The sequence below is a fragment of the Thermobia domestica genome, chromosome 14 (genome assembly GCF_964235325.1).
Source record: "Thermobia domestica chromosome 14, izTheDome1.hap1.1, whole genome shotgun sequence".
Taxonomy (NCBI): domain Eukaryota; kingdom Metazoa; phylum Arthropoda; class Insecta; order Zygentoma; family Lepismatidae; genus Thermobia; species Thermobia domestica.
Genome location: NC_137467.1, coordinates 171142578 through 171158788, shown reverse-complemented (window position 1 = coordinate 171158788; position 16211 = coordinate 171142578). Strand labels below are relative to the sequence as shown.

The window sequence follows — 16211 nt, the reverse complement described above, 5'->3', positions numbered from 1 at the left end:
TTATGGAAATTTACAACTATTTATAACGTTCATACTATCGATAACAAATGAAATTTCAATACATTAGAAAATATGTGCTTTTAAAATGTTCAGAATGAGTGATAGTATTTAAGTATTTCCCGTATAAACTTGTAATTTTATTATGTATGTATGTGACCACACAAATAGCATTTTAATTTCGATTCTTATGCCGTAACAGAGACATTTTGTGAAATGTAACGGGAATTTAGAAGGAGACTTCTGTGCGAATTTCTCAATATTGATCGATGGAGCTGAAGGTTATGTTCAGAATTCAAAATATAGTTTGGCTACTATATTTGAAATTATAGAAATTATTTAATTTCTTAATGAAAGTTCTAGATTTAAAGTCACTTAGTATGAATTAACATGTCAAAAATATATTGAAACACACACACACACACATACTTACGTATATATATATATATATATATATATATATATATAATGTCTCTATATGTGGTTGATGGAAAAATGATCCCAATAAATTCTTTCAGATTGAAAGCGTTTTGTATGTCAATATAATAATAATAATAATAATAATAATAATAATAATAATAATAATAATAATAATAATAATAATAATAATAATAATAATAATAATAATAATAATAACACTGGTAATGATCAGTCTTTGAAAAAAAAAACTAAATTCGTTGGGTTAAATCATGACATCTTAATCCGATTGGGTAGAAAAGCGTGTTAAAGGTTGGTTTAAAGGGACAAGTTTTGCTGATAGATGGCACTACAGTCTTCGTATCTCTCCCATATATTTTTTTACCTTTCGCGAAAATTTACAATTTCTCTTACAAATTTCAACCTAGAGACTTCAAATTTTTAGAAAAGGAACTTCATAACCTATTAAAGAGAACAATCCGTGCCGATTTTTTATTTAGAATTTTCTTCATTGTTGAAATGGCTTGATTGTTGAAATGGATACCCAAACCTTTTCAATGAAACTGTTTCAACAGTGAAAAAAATTCTAAATAAAAAAAAAACGGCACGGACTGTTCCCTTTAATAGATTATAAAGTTCCTTCTCTAAAAATTTGAAGTCACTAGGTTGAAATTTATAAGAAGAATTGTAAATTTTCGTGAAAGGTAAAAAAATACATGGGAGAGATACGAAGACTGTAGCAATATCTATCGGCAAAACTTGTCCCTTTACACTAACCTTAACTAAGCAAACTGCTCACCATTAAAACGCAGAACACATGGACTTTGCCCGTTTCTGATTTTGGAAACGCTCCTGCGTACAGTATGTCATTACTCGACACCTTGTATATCACATTGTCATTAACAAATCATATATAATAATTTTCTTTAAGTAGGAATAAAGACGTGCTGTGACTCTTATTGACATGATATGTTTAGGTTACGAGCGGAGCGAGCAAGAAAAGTTTAAACAAATTTATTTCTTTGCTAACCGGCAACAGAGGGCGCCAATACTTTTAAGGGGCGACGCGTCGTCGTTTACACATTTCCAATACTTTTCCTTTCTTTTTGCTCGTTCGGTGCCCTGTTGCTATCAGCGCCCGGGGCAACCGCCCTTTTAGCTACGGCTCTGCACTTATTTAAGAAAAATTAACAACTAATATTTTTAATAAGTATCCAAAATACAGTATCTTACCAGTATTAACTCTGAAGCAATACACAAACGTTTTGAGTATGAGCATTACATGCAATCGGTATTTACTGTATGTTTTTATCTGTTGAAGTAGTTTTGATGATTACGAAATAAGATGATAAAATTTTTATCTACATCAAATTAAATAATTGACCACGAGCGATAATCTAAGTGACCTCCAGCAATCCTATTGTTAAAATTTTTAATCTGTTCATGAAAACAGACAAAATGACTATGAATATTCCACACAAAGAGCAAAAACAACAAGTCATTAGTACTCTGTATACAGTACAATATAGTCTATAAAAAATAAATCACTAAAACCTACAACTATTAGCTGATATGATTTTTTATTTCACTTTTCAGTTTAATTTTTTCTTAGTATTTTTCTGTTATTGTATATTTATTTTTATCTTTTGAATACAGGCCGTTTACTGTTGAAAATTGAATTCTACATTGAACGTATAAAAATGTTTTGATTATTATTGTTTAATTTTCAGGTGATTTTGAAGTTGTGACAACCATCAAACATTACACAGAAGCCAGGCTTGCCAACCATACGATAATTTATTGTGATATACGATAATTTAAACTTTAATAGTACATACCAGTGGTTCTCAATCGATGTGTCGCGACACACTGGTGTGTCTCGCAGTCGCCTAAGGTGTGTTGCGAAATTTTAGAATTTCAAAATCATGAAGAATTTAGTAGTTTAAAATCTAGAGAGACTTTATTATAGGGAGCTGGCTTTAATGCGAGGCTGAGGAATTCAGAGTTGATTGACAGGTTCCCCACCCCCCGTCACCAAGAAACGGTCACTCGACGGTCCTGGGCAGCAGGGGCGGATCCAGGACCGACTTCTGGGGGGGGCGGTGGCTTGTCACGCTGCTACTTTTAAGGGCTCCAAACTTTGGGATGGGTTTTATTTATATATATAAAATAAGAAAGTTTCCTTTTCTGGGAGGGGGGCGATCGCCCCAATCGCCCCCCTCTGGATCCGCCCCTGCTGGGCAGGGTTGCCAGTGCGTTGTCAAAAATTCAGCTAATACTCATCTAATTCAAAGAGTTTATACAATTATGCAATCCCTTTCGAAGACCCCTGTATACGTGGACACACGCAAATTAGGCTGTGATCAAGGGCGCCCATCAGGGGGGCCAAGGTGGGGCGCTTGACCCCCTAAGAGGAAATTGTACTTGGGAATATCGAAAACCCAATAGAATTTTTACATTAGTTACAGCAAAATATGAAGCTATATTTGAAACGTTGCTTATACTTGCCCCCCCTTGGAAACAATACATGGGCGACCTTGGCTGTGATAACAAATGCTTCAGTTTTTTCTCCCTCGCTTCTTTGTCGCACTGCACTATGGCCTTCTTTATTACTTATCTAGCTTCGCTGTGTATAGTTTGCCCTCTCTTACGCTGTGAAGCCATTGTCAAATGAATAATAAGCAACAAAACCGCAATCACAACAGCACTCAACAAATAACCAACTCACACTAACTCTTCAGAGTGACATTCATGGGACAATTTTTTAACCCTGGCAACGCTAACATAAAGAAGGAGGGTAAGGGAGTATTGGAAGAGTCAGGCAGAAAAATTGTTGAAATTTTGCCCCCTTCACCTGAGCCCCCGCTGGTAAACAAGCTAGCTCCCTACAATACCAGTCAACACCTCCAGCGGTAGCAATAATGCTCAGTGCTATATAAAGTCATTATAAAAAACTAATTGGTTTCATTATTATAATATATCATTATTATTTATAATAAAAATATCAAACAAATGTATCGAGATGTTCTAGATGTTCAGTAAAGTGTGACGTCAGACAAAAAAGGTTGAGAACCACTGCTATATATGATAAGGTCCTAGCGATAAAAAGTGAATATACGACAATTTTGAAACGAACCCTTTTTCCATGTTTGAATGTGCAATCAAATTGTAGATGTGCATTAAGTAATTATAAAACACACACACACACACACACACACACACACACACACACACACACACACACACACAATAAGATTTTTAAGTCGTCCCATCTAAACCTTGCATTGATTTTTTAAATTCAATTACGTTTACGAGGAGATTTAGAGTACTGCTATTAAGGGGAAAGATGATGAGGACAGTGACACTGATTGGGATTCGAAACTGCAGATTACTAGATGAATTTATTATATGTTATTGACTAGCGTTTGGCTAGCTGGGAGCTCCGCCCCCCAGGCCCCCGCGTTTGCTCGGCCTACGGCCTCGCATCTCTTAGGTATCAACCTTTGCATCAAGAGTGAATTTTGTGCATTTATTCTTTAATTACATTTCCTGAATTTGGCACAGCTGAGGGCTTCGGCCCCTGATCCTCAGGTTTATTCGCCCTACAGCCTCGTATCTCTTAAATCCATAATTCTACCAAATTTCAAGCTTTATTTTCCTATTTCCACTATCTAAAAGATAAGATTTTGTATCCTAAGAAAACGCCCATTTAAATAACATGGGGATTTCTTCATCCCCCCTTTAGACCCCTTAAAAACTAAAAATATTCACTATTGGCAATTTTCCTGTACGTTAGTCCCGGAAGGCTACACTCTTACGAAATTTTATCATTCTAGTCGTGCCGGAAGTCTCTAAACATTTTGGGGTGTAGAAGATGTCCCATATAAATAACATGGGGAAGATTTTTCAGTTCCCCATAAAACCACTCTACAGTTGGAAATTTTTATTTTTAGCGATTTACTTAGTTAACGCTAACGAAAACGTACAAGCATACCGAACTTCATGTTTTTATTCCAATTCTAAGTACCTAAAACATGAGATTAAATATTCAAAAAAAAAAAAAAAAAAAAGGCCCATTTAAATAACATGGGGAATTCTTCATCCCCTCTTTAGACACCCTAAAAATTAAAATTATCCACTTTTGGCAATTTTCCTGTGGGTTAGTTCCGGTAAGCTACAATCATGCCAAATTTAATCATTGTAGCCCCACAGGAAGTGCTTAATAATTTATGTCAGCTCATGTAGTTTTATATATAGTTAAGATAAGATATTACTAGTAGTATTATACTTATTTCTAAAATTATCATGTCCATAACGAGTATACGATAATTTTTTGTAATATATGATATTTTTAAGGACGAAAATTGATAATTTTGCTCCCTGAGGATGACAACTCTGCACAGTACGTTTGTCTTGCACTTAGAGGCACTTTGCCCTTACGGCGATACTTACAAAAGGAAGAAGAAAGTATTGAAGAAAAATGTTTCCAAAGTTTTAGATTTTTATCCAAAGATTAATGGTTGATTATTATCTTTTAGTTTTTGAGACGTATTAAGAATTATAAACCTAGCAGATATTTGCACAAAGTCACAGCCCACAGTTGTTTTGTTGAAATAGAAATCTGTAGTGTATGAGTACGTATAGTGATTATTTGTCTTTGTATTTGAATGCAAAGAAGTTTACTGTAGTCAAAATCGATTATTCTACCTTATTAATCATTTCTTGTACCAGTACAGACCAACGACTGTGGATTTGTGATCAGGGACATAGCTAGAGAGGGGCACGGGGGGCACCTCACCCCCAAAATCTTGGCTTGGCCCCCTCAAATGTTTATTTAAAATTATGTTACAAATTGTTTTTATCCGACAATAAATGTAAAAATTATCCATAGTAAACTGAAATTATTCGTACTTCGAAGAAAAGGTTATTTTTTAAAACCATTTATAGGTTATTTCTTAAACATTAAGTGAACGGTAATATAAGATCAGTAACTTCGGGGCTGGGAGTCGTCTTCTTTAACATTCCTAGCTTCTTCCAGCCCTTAGTGATGCCAGCCTTAGAGTCGCCTTGAGGTATCAAGGGCTAAAAATCTATGCGAATGCACTTTTTTATAACCGACTAACAAGTAAAGGGTCCAAATGGATGAATTGAGATGCAGGATGAGACATAGTGCGATTTTTTTTTTATTTTATATATAAATAACACCTATCCCAGAGTTTGAAGCTCTTTAAAAGTAGCTCTAAGTAGCAGTATTAGAACCCACCGCCCCCCAAGAAGTCCGTCCTGGATCCATCCCTGGTGTCAGTCGAGGGAAATTTTCTTCAGGAAACTTTGAAATACTACATCTTATCAGAATGAACGTAACGGACCGTATAGCGTCACTCACACTGTAAGCTTGATTAGCCTACTAAGGTGATATAAGGTCAGAATAATCTTCTTGTGGCCAAAATAAGGTGTTACATTTTCGAAGGTTATTTTACGCTTCCTAAATTTTAATATGTATAGTGATGTCCATAAAAAGACACAATCCCAAAGTCTCTTCCTTTTCCTTAATTTGTATATTAAACATTATGTTCTTCACCTCTGTCGTCATCAATGTACGAAGTGAAAAAAAAAAAAAAAAAAAAAAACAGGCGGTATGTTTGATTGCGATTTTGACTCGACATACCGGCTATCTGAATGTTGAAGTGCGGCGAGGATATTTGCCTAAAATATTCCATTTCTATTTACATAATGATTGAAAACCATTGGTGTGTTTCTCTGTAGTTACAGGCAGTCGTTCTTTCAGAAAAAAATGTTCCGGGGGGCACTCTTAATATTCTGGGGGGCACTGCTGATACACAGTAAAAAATGGTTGTGTTAATTCAACTCAATTTTAACACAGGGCAGTGGTTCCAGCGTGACTATTATGCTGCCAAAATGTCTTGAGCCATGGCAAAAATGCGAACTAAAGCTCACACCCTCACACACCCACGCGTTGAGCCAATAAGGGTTCAGCTGTTGCTAGCGAGAGAAAGCGAGTGGAATTCCTTCAGCCGATAGCAGCGCTTGCAACGGAAGACTAGGGATCAAGTCAATGTGGCATATCTTTACCACTATGCGGTGTTAGTTCAACACATACGCCACGGTGTTGGCGTTTAACACAGGGTATGTGTTACATCTTTAATACACAACCGGTGTTGAGCCATGCCATAAGAATTAATGAACCACAAAATTACTCCCCCAAAATATGTTAAATCGCCTATATGCGTAATGTGTTTACAGTATGCTGAGTCTAAAAAAAACACTTTAAACAAGTAAAAAAAATGTACTCCATTGGCAGGGGAGCACGAACCACCAACCTTTTAATTATTAGCCACGTGCTCTTCCGACTTGGCCACGGAGGCAATGAGGTAAACGTCGCTTGTAGAGGGATAAATTTGTGAGGTCTTTTGAATTTGGCTAATCAGAGTGCTCCTTTAAGCCGCGTATATTCGACGATAACCGTCGGGATAAGATATAACCGTTCGTGATAAAATAAAATCTGCTCGCCATGTAGATCTAATTTTATAACAAAATGACAACTGCCTATTTACTTTATTTTATAGTTCTTCCATATTCATTTTCAAATGATCGGCGCCGGTTGCCATCTAATAAAGTTGATGCGTTTGTTGCTTCTAGTACACAAAAGAAGCAATAAATGCATCAAATGTGGGAGATGAATTTAGGACACCTAAATGGCACATGCCTAGCACATCCTGTGCTGTTAGGGTTTCTTCAGAAACATTATGTAAAACAATTGAAAACATCTCGCGGTTTGCATTTTGAAATTTTGCGTATACCTGGATTTGTTTAAGTATTTCTTTCTACTGTGTTTGTCTGTAGCTTCAATTCATAAGCCTTTATAATTAGATGCCCACTTGTGTCATTTCAACTACCGGCATTTGACACACAACTCCAAATAGAGAGTGAGTTGTTCTAACCATTTGTTTGTGTTATATTTTAACACAATCGTGTTAACACATAGGCATGTCGTTGAAATAACGACTTTTTTACAATGTACTATTCTATTTATTATTGTATTATAGACGTATTATTTTGGTGTCTTCTGGGGGGACACTCTCAGAGCTCCGGGGGGAAATTGCTCCCCAAAAAACATGTCTGGAAGAAACATTGGTTATGGTTAGCGGGTGGACATGGACATCTCCAGCCAACAACTTTGTGGAAAAATAAAGAAAATATTCTCTTATGTTGTAATATAGTGAATTATACACAAAAATGCTCAAAAACCGAGTTTTTGTCTTAATTTATAGCGGGAAAACTCCCGGACCCTCACTCGACTGAGGGACATTCCGGTAAGTCCGCCTCCACAGCAGACAACCCTTAAATCCACCAATGCTCAAAACACGACATTTATATGTATTAAGGCAAGCAGACACGCACATACACAAGAAAGAAACAATTCAATATGGTAAATCAAAATGTAAATAAGGCGAACTTTTTTGAAGACAATTCATTTTGAAACCAAAAGGTAGGAAAAAGATGTCGGTGTTGTCAGCTTAGAAATTAGTTCTACAAAAGAAATGAAATCTTTTTACATGCAAAGCTATTCGTTATAAATTTAAGCTATGTTCTTAGGTGATACCCATCGTACGATGCCTCTCTACCTAGGTATATAGCTTGAAATCTAAGATGGACTAACGCAAATCTAACACATTTCAACAGAGACTAGATGTTGTAAGGTACACAGGGCTAAGGCTATCTTTCCGAATATATGTACAAGTTGTCCAGAAATTATCTTTACAATTTCGAACATTAATAGCTTTGGAATGTAAAAAGATTTTCACATTCTGTTGTTTTGCGGTGAATGAGGCAACTCATAAATTTTTTCAATCTGTTTTATCGTTTTAGGTTAGCCAGTTGTAAGTGAGCATGTGGACCCATCAGGAGAAAGCACAGTGTGTGTGACATGGTTCATAGAGACCAAATCGGACACACAAGTCCAACGGAACTTCCGTACACAATTTCACAGGGAGCCATCATCCCAACCCACCATCCGCGCACGGCACACCAGCTTCATGACAACAGGAGGTGGTTCTGTGATTGACGAATTGAGCAGGTATGTACAGCATTTGTGGGCAGTCCGAAAAAAATCAATCCGTTCTACCGCTAGACAACTGCAAATACCCATTCCACAGTACACATGATGCTTCAGAAACGGCTGCGTCTCTATGCGTATAAGGTAAAGTTGTTCTAGGAACTGTTACCAACTAAACCAAAATGGCCTGAGTTTGCAACAGACATTTTACAACGTATCAATGAAGATACAGGGTATTTGAATCTGGTGTGCTTTAATGATAAGGCAACATTTGATGTGTCGGGCAAATAAAACAATCATAACATACGAATCTGGGGTTCAGAAATCCCACATGAAACATGGGAACTTGAGAGAGACAGCCCAAAGATTAATGTCTGGTGGGGTCTAATGCACAACCGAATCATTAGCCGGTGGACCTGTTTTCTTTGCCGAGCCAACAGTTACTGGTGTCACCTATCTCGATATGCTTCAACTTTTTGCCATTCCGCAGTTGGAGGATTTGCAGCCCAATGTTGTGTTCCAGCAGGATGGTGCTCAACCATACTGGTTCGCAGCAATCCGTGATTATCTGGTCCATACCTTACCCAACCGATGGATTGGACGGTGTGGCTCCATTCCATGGCCAAGGAGGTCGCCAGACATTATATCCCTCACCTTTTCTTTGTGGAGTTTTGTGAAGGATAGTGTTTACCGTACACCGGTTACTGACATAGCTGACTTAAAAACCCTCATTACAGCCGGTCATAACACTGTCACACACGAGATGTTGGAGCGTGCGTGGCAGGAACTTGAGTACAGACTGGATGTACTTAGGGCCACGAACGGTGCACATATTGAGGTGTACTAATAAACTTTGTACATAAACTTTATGAGTTACACTATTCACTGCAAAGGGCAGAATGTAAAAATCTTCGTCCATATATAAGTGCTAGTCAATATGTTTGTAACTTAATATCTCTTGAACAACTCGACCAAACTCGATCAAGTTTGGGCCTGTTATCATTTCACTTTGAGAGTACAACATAGCAGAGATGAAGGGGGATATATAAATAAACAAATAAAACTTAATAACTGTTGTACCACAAGACCGATTTCGATCAAATTTGCCACAGAAATGAGGTTCGGACCTGGGATGGCTTTTATAATTTCATTTTAAGCTTTAAGGGTACAATTTAGGGAAGGGGGAGATATTTAAAAATGAACAAAAGTGAACATTATTGGTGTCGAATCCATAGTTTTTGGAGTCCTGAGATGAACAATGATACTTCTGATGCCGTTTAAATCCAAATTCAGCCGCCCCCCAACTTGAGGAGATAAATAAAAATGATCGAAAATGACCAATATTAGTATCAAATTCATAGTTTTCGGGGTCGCTGAGACGAAGAGTCACACTTCCGATGCGGTTTAAAATCTAAATTCACGCATTCATTTACGTCCGAAATGAAACATTGTCCCAGTGCGAAGAACGGTAATGTATTTGTTTATTTCTAAGCTAATATATATTACATGTACCCTTTTCCCTAATTTATTGTCAGAGCATAGGGCCCTTCCCTATTTTCGAATATGAAATGGAAAATGAAATTTTTCAGTTTAACGTCCCACAATTATGCCCGATTGGCTAACGGAGGCGATGATTATAACAAGTGAATGGTGGTGGAAGTATTGGCGGAATGAGAAAATGGGAGGAAACGGAAGTACCCCGAGAAAGCCCTCGGACACGATGTCCACTACAAACTTACTTGGCTGGGATCGAACCAAGGTCCCCACACACTACAGGTAAATGCTTTACCAATGAGCCACTATGGCCTCCTTTCCTATTTTCGAGGATCCCATTGGTCAATATCCTGAGTTTTGGGATGTCAAAGGCCAAATATTTCGGGAGTCATACTCAATTTTTTTCAATCTTATACCACATTCTTATTCCACCAATTTGTTTCATAATAATTCACATGGCCCCGCGTAGCGTAGTCGCTAACGCTCTCGCTTTCGTTGCGAACGGTCCCGGGTTCGATTTCCGGTGGGGGCACTCGGTCGAAAAAGTGTAAAGCGCTTTTTCAGGCCAGCCACTCTGAATGAAGTTTTCCTGAGTTTTCCTCATTCACACCAGGCAAACGGCGGGGTGGTACCTAACTTATAGGTCCCAGGCCGCTTGCTTCCTTCTCCAATCCTTTCTTCCTTCGCTTTCCCCGGATAGAGTGCTCGCCGTGGGACGCCATCCCTCAAAAACGTGACGGGCTAAATGGCCTTAGATGCCGAGAGCCCAGAAATCTAAATCCTAAATCCTGAAATAATAATTCACTCTTATAAACCATGTCTCCTTTCGTCTACAGGGTATAATCCTTGGGCGTTAAATGAGAAATTTCTTTCAATATTCTTTAAAGTCTCACGACATTCAGTCATTCAAAAGTACAGAGCAAGTCAAAATGATGGACCCGATTGCAGACATTATGTTCTATGATATCTAATAAACAAAGTTATTGCGAAACATGTGCTGATAAAGGTAAACTGTCAAACGTATGGCAAGTATTATATGTGAACACCCCGCGTAACACGGCACAAATCAAGCCGATAGTGTATCTACCAAGGATGTTATAAAATAGAGGATCTGCCCATACAACAAAATTGTGATGCCATACGTCACAGCTTCGCCACACCTACTCTGATCACTCCGAGCCACTAAGATCGCAATGTTTCGAGCCAACAATCATGACGGAAACGAGAGTAACCAATCAGCATGCCGGCTCAGACGATGCTTGGTTGTGGTTTTTTTTTTGGGGGGGGGGGCTTCATTGAGTTCATAAGATAAAGATACGTATGGGCAGATCCTGTATTTTATAACATCCTTGGTATCTACTGCCACATCTTTTGTAGCATCTTGCGGTAAATATCATCAATGGCTACTGTGATGAGGGCACGCAGGTCATACATGTTGTTGCAACTGGTGATACCGATACGTAAACACGATTCTTTACTAAACCCCTACATGAAGAAATCACATGAGATCAAGTCATGTGCACACTAATCATAGACTTGTTACATAATAATCAAGTACAAAGAAAAGATCTATGTTCTCCAGCCAACGCCATTTTCCTTAACTGGTCGCTCCTGACTCTTAGCGGTAAAAACTGGAAACACTGCGTGGAAACTAAACTTTGCAAGTTAACCTTTCAAAGCGCCTGTCTTACAATAACAGATGTTTATTATATTTCAGAGATTATGAAGAAGGGACCTTATCAAAGTATATAAAACAGCTCTCCCAAAGGAGAGAGAAGTTTTAAAATTTCCATGTTGTCCACCAACCTATGGTTGAGGTGTACAAGAACAAGATATTTCACAGAATAAATTTCTGAAATCGGGTCCATCATTTTGACTTGCCCTGTATTTAATGATTTTTTGCTTCTACATTGTGTAATAAATTGCTTTTATGTTGAAACTTCGAATCCATAAGCACGTATAGGAAAGCAAGCCTTAACCAAAAGTGTTCTTAAACTAAGGTTAAAGAGACTTTTCGGAACATTTGTCTTCAAAGTTTTTTGCCACTCTTCAATATTTCATGAGTTTTTTTCTTTTTTATCAAACTTTCTTCGGGGGAAAAGGGCCTGTCCGGTTGCAATGATGTGAACGGACTTTGGGAGAGATGACTGAAATTCTGCTCAAATGTAGAAGGGACCATGTAGATTCTATATTTTAAAAGCAAATTGTCCTAAAATGGATGGAAAATAGTGAAAAATGACGAACTATGAGCATTAAAATCAATGGAAAAAATGAAGTCGCCCATATGTCTTAAAAACTATAATAAGGAGATGGCTAATTGAAAACTTATTGCAAGGACATAATAATAAAGAGCTTAAAAACGATGCATAGCATGTAAGGTAACTATGGATAGAACATTGCCAAAAGTCAAGTTGTTTGAGTAAAATCAATAATAATGATAATGTATATGCATCTTCTTCGAATTACCCAGGGCGCACCACGCAGATGTTACTTGCTTGAAATATCTCAGATCTTGATTTGGAATCTGCAGACTTGATTTAGCACACAACGTGACTTTTGACCTGATTACGTTACTTTTGACCTGGTCCTTATAGCAAACCAGATAGACCGTTTCTCCCCAAAAGTGAACACAGTGTTGTATTATTGTTGTACCCTCATTTTGTTCCAATGTAAATTAAATACAGAACAGACCCTTTAATATTACTAACAAAGGAGCAAAAATATGTAGGCCTACTTTTTCAGTTGGTTACGAATATATTGGAAACCAAGTGGAAAATTTAGTGCAAAAAGCCTTTAAAATAATTAACATATTATGCCTTACCAGTATTTACTTCAAGGAAGTGTGCAAATGCTTTGAGTATTACCGTTAGTTGCAAGTCAGTACTTATGCTTTTTTATCTACTGATGTAGTTTAACTTGTTACGAAATAGTGATAAATCTTTTTTCGTTTGTCCCTCATAAATTAAAAATTGACCACAAGTGATAATATAAGTACCTCTAGTAATGTTATTGAAATATTTTGAAATATATATATTTTTTAAGATAACAAAAAAAGATAATAATGACGTAAAAATTATGAAAAAGAACATGTCCATTCTACTTACTATATTTCTACTGTTCAAGATTTTTATTGTAATTAATAAAAAAAAATACAACTATCTATTACGTGATGAGTGTTCACTGACTTTCATTTGACGTGCAGTTTTTTTTTTTTGCTACCATTTTTCCTTTGTGTTATTGCATAATTATTTTTTAAGTACCAAATGCCCCACATGTTACTGGGGTAGGGGTAGGCACGAGCGAGTTTCAGTGAGTTTTCTTTGAAACTCGACTCGACTTGAAACAGACATCTTTGAGCTGGACTCGAGAACTTGACATGAAAAATTTCCTCCAACACGACTCGAATTTGGGTCGAGTTTCGAGTCGAGTCGAGTCAAATCGAGCTAAATCGAGCCAAATCCTGGGTGTAGTTTCAAGTACTCTCTTGAAGTATCCTGTAACAAGTATAGACAATATAATTGTTATCAGTGATATTACAACAACAACAACAACTACTACTACTACTACTACCACTACTATTATTATTATTATTATTATTATTATTATTATTATTATTATTATTATTATTATTATTATTATTATTATTATTATTATTATTATAATTATTATTATTATTATTATAAGAACATCGTGTATAAACATTAAAGATAGACGGTTTGTACCTGAATACTTAAAACTAGTTCACTCCCGACCTCAGTAGTCGTGAAGTCTAGAAGGCAAAGACATCGTTCACGAGGTTTTGGGATTGAGTTCTGGAGGAGGAAGTATTCGGGTTCGAGCCAAAATTGTTAAAAGTTATAGATCGCCGGCCAAACATGTTCAAAACTGCTCGGCGCGGGTTTAGGGTTGTCAACGGCTCGAGCTGCTCGGCTCACATCCCATTCTCTAACGAACTTGAGAGAGAAGTGACCGAGTCAAGATGTCACCCTACCAAGCTGGTTTGAGCCGAACGGAGCAGATGGCTCATCTCAACCGAGCCGGCTCGAGCCATCGACTCAGTTCAGCCGAGCCGAACTAAGCTCGTTATAAAAAATTTCTTGTCGTCTCGTTATCGAGACGAGACGAGATGCGAGCAGTGTCCCCTCACGTGAGCAACACTAAAAGTATTCCACATTACTGCTTACATCTCTCATGACTTTCGCTTTCCAGTCTAATCAGGCCATAATTTCAAAACGAGTTAAAAACGAGCTGAACGAGCGAGCCATTTATCAAACTCTACTCGACCTCAAAACAATGACTCGGCTCGGAACTCGACTCAAGAAAATTACCTTTAACTCGACTCGTGCCCATCTCTAACTGTGGGTATCATTTCCTTTTTTCTTCTGCCCTTTTTCCATATACAGGGTGACCTGATAAAATGTTGCACATTTTTAAAGGCTAATAAAACAAAAAGTATTGCAGGTAGAAAATTAATTATTTAAAGACATAAAATTGTATTGAAAACGGTTTGTAATTACTCTGTTCTGATTCGTTCTGTTCTTATACTTTCTTTAGGAAGCCCAACAGCTACTGCAGAACATTTTGTGGACTGTAAAACAGTCTGTCTCATAGCCTCAATATTCTGAGGTGTACAAGCAAGTTTTAGGTAGGGATGGGCAAAACCGGCTTTTATAAAACAGGAAACCGGTTTCTAGAAAAACCGAAATCCGAAAACCGACATTTAGGTTATTTTCAAAACCGGTTCGGTTTTTTGCCTAAGCCGGTTTCGGTTTTTCTCCAAAACCCGGTTCGGTTTCTCACCAGAGTATAGTTTCGTTCTCCGTAAACCGGATTCGTTTACATAAGAAGGAACCAATACCGGTTTCGGCAAAAATCGCACTGGTTTTAGTAAAAACTAGAAACACAAAACTGTTTTGGGAAAACACTTAAAACTATTTCTGTGGAAACAGAATCGGTTTCGCAGAACATTTTAAATACTATTCTAGTCAGAAATAGAACCACTTTTGGGAAAAACTGAAATCGATTTTCATGAAAAACTGAACCGGTTTTGGAGAAAACCGAAACCGGTTTCGGTAAACAAAACGAACCGTTTTTTTGAGAAAACTGGAACCGGCTTGGAAGAGAACCGAAACCGGTTTTGGCGAAAAGCCTGTTTTATTTGAAAATGTTCAAAACTTGGTTTCGGTATTCCTAAAAACCGGAAACCCGATTTTAATGCCCACCCCTAGTTTTAGGTCGGCCAGATGATTTTAGTTCCAACGTTGCGATCGTTGTTTGTTAAATTCTTGACCCAGTGCAAGATAGTCTTCCGATTAGGAACATTTTCATTACATGGAATAGCATACTTTGAACAAAAAGTTCTCCGCATCTTAATAACAGACTGCTGCTTTTAACAAACATACCAACTGTATATGCGCAATGAGCTCACCAAACCATAATAACGACTGAAAATAACAGGAGAATGGTGAGCGAAAGGGATAACTCCCATGTCTCTCGCTCCTCCACTGACAACGCTACAATCAAAAAGTGGGTTTTATTGGTTAATGTTGTCAATAATTGTATTGTAAATTGTTGTGGCACTTCAACACACAACAGAGTAGTTACAAATTGTTTCAATACAATTTTATGTTTTTGAATAAACAACCCCATGCAGTAAGCGTCGGTAGACCACCGATGGGCAACTAACGACATCTCGCCAAATATTGGCGGCCCCGCAGCGACGATCCGCGGTTGCCCCACTTCCGTTTTGAAAATTTTACCACCAACGGCAGAGACGCGACGAAACGAAAATCAACAACAAAATTATTCCCCCAAAATATGTTAAGCCGCCTATATACGTGATTCGTTTACTTTAAAGTAAGTCTAAAAAACTCTATAAAGAAAATGAAAAAAAAAAAAAAGAACCGCCGGTTGGGCGCGAATCACCAACCTTATAATTACTAGCCACGTTTTCTTCCGACTTCGCCACGGAGACGATACAGGAAACTTCGCTTCTAAAGCGATAAATTGTTGAAGTCTTTTTAATTTGGCTAATAAGAGTGTTCCTTTAACCGTGTATATTCTACAATAACAGTTTGGGATCAGATAAAATGCGTTTGCCATGTAATTTTATACAGGGGTGGACTGGCCATAATCAGGTACCGGCCCGATGGCCGCTGCACCCTCCTCACATCAGTGCCTTTGCGCCCTCCTCGGGAGGGGCTAAGACCCATTTTAGCCTCCGGAA

The 16211-nt window shown here is 37.6% G+C and overlaps 1 protein-coding gene across 1 annotated transcript in view; it reads right to left on the bottom strand.

Moving 5' to 3' along the window:
• LOC145670109 (alpha-galactosidase A-like) overlaps window positions 1–12895 on the bottom strand; it is a 33925-nt gene extending 21030 nt beyond the window's left edge. The window contains exon 1 of the mRNA XM_081738479.1: window positions 12807–12895. The gene's annotated coding sequence lies outside the window, so the exon portion shown is untranslated. The remainder of the gene's footprint in view (window positions 1–12806) is intronic.
• Window positions 12896–16211: the final 3316 nt, after the last annotated feature.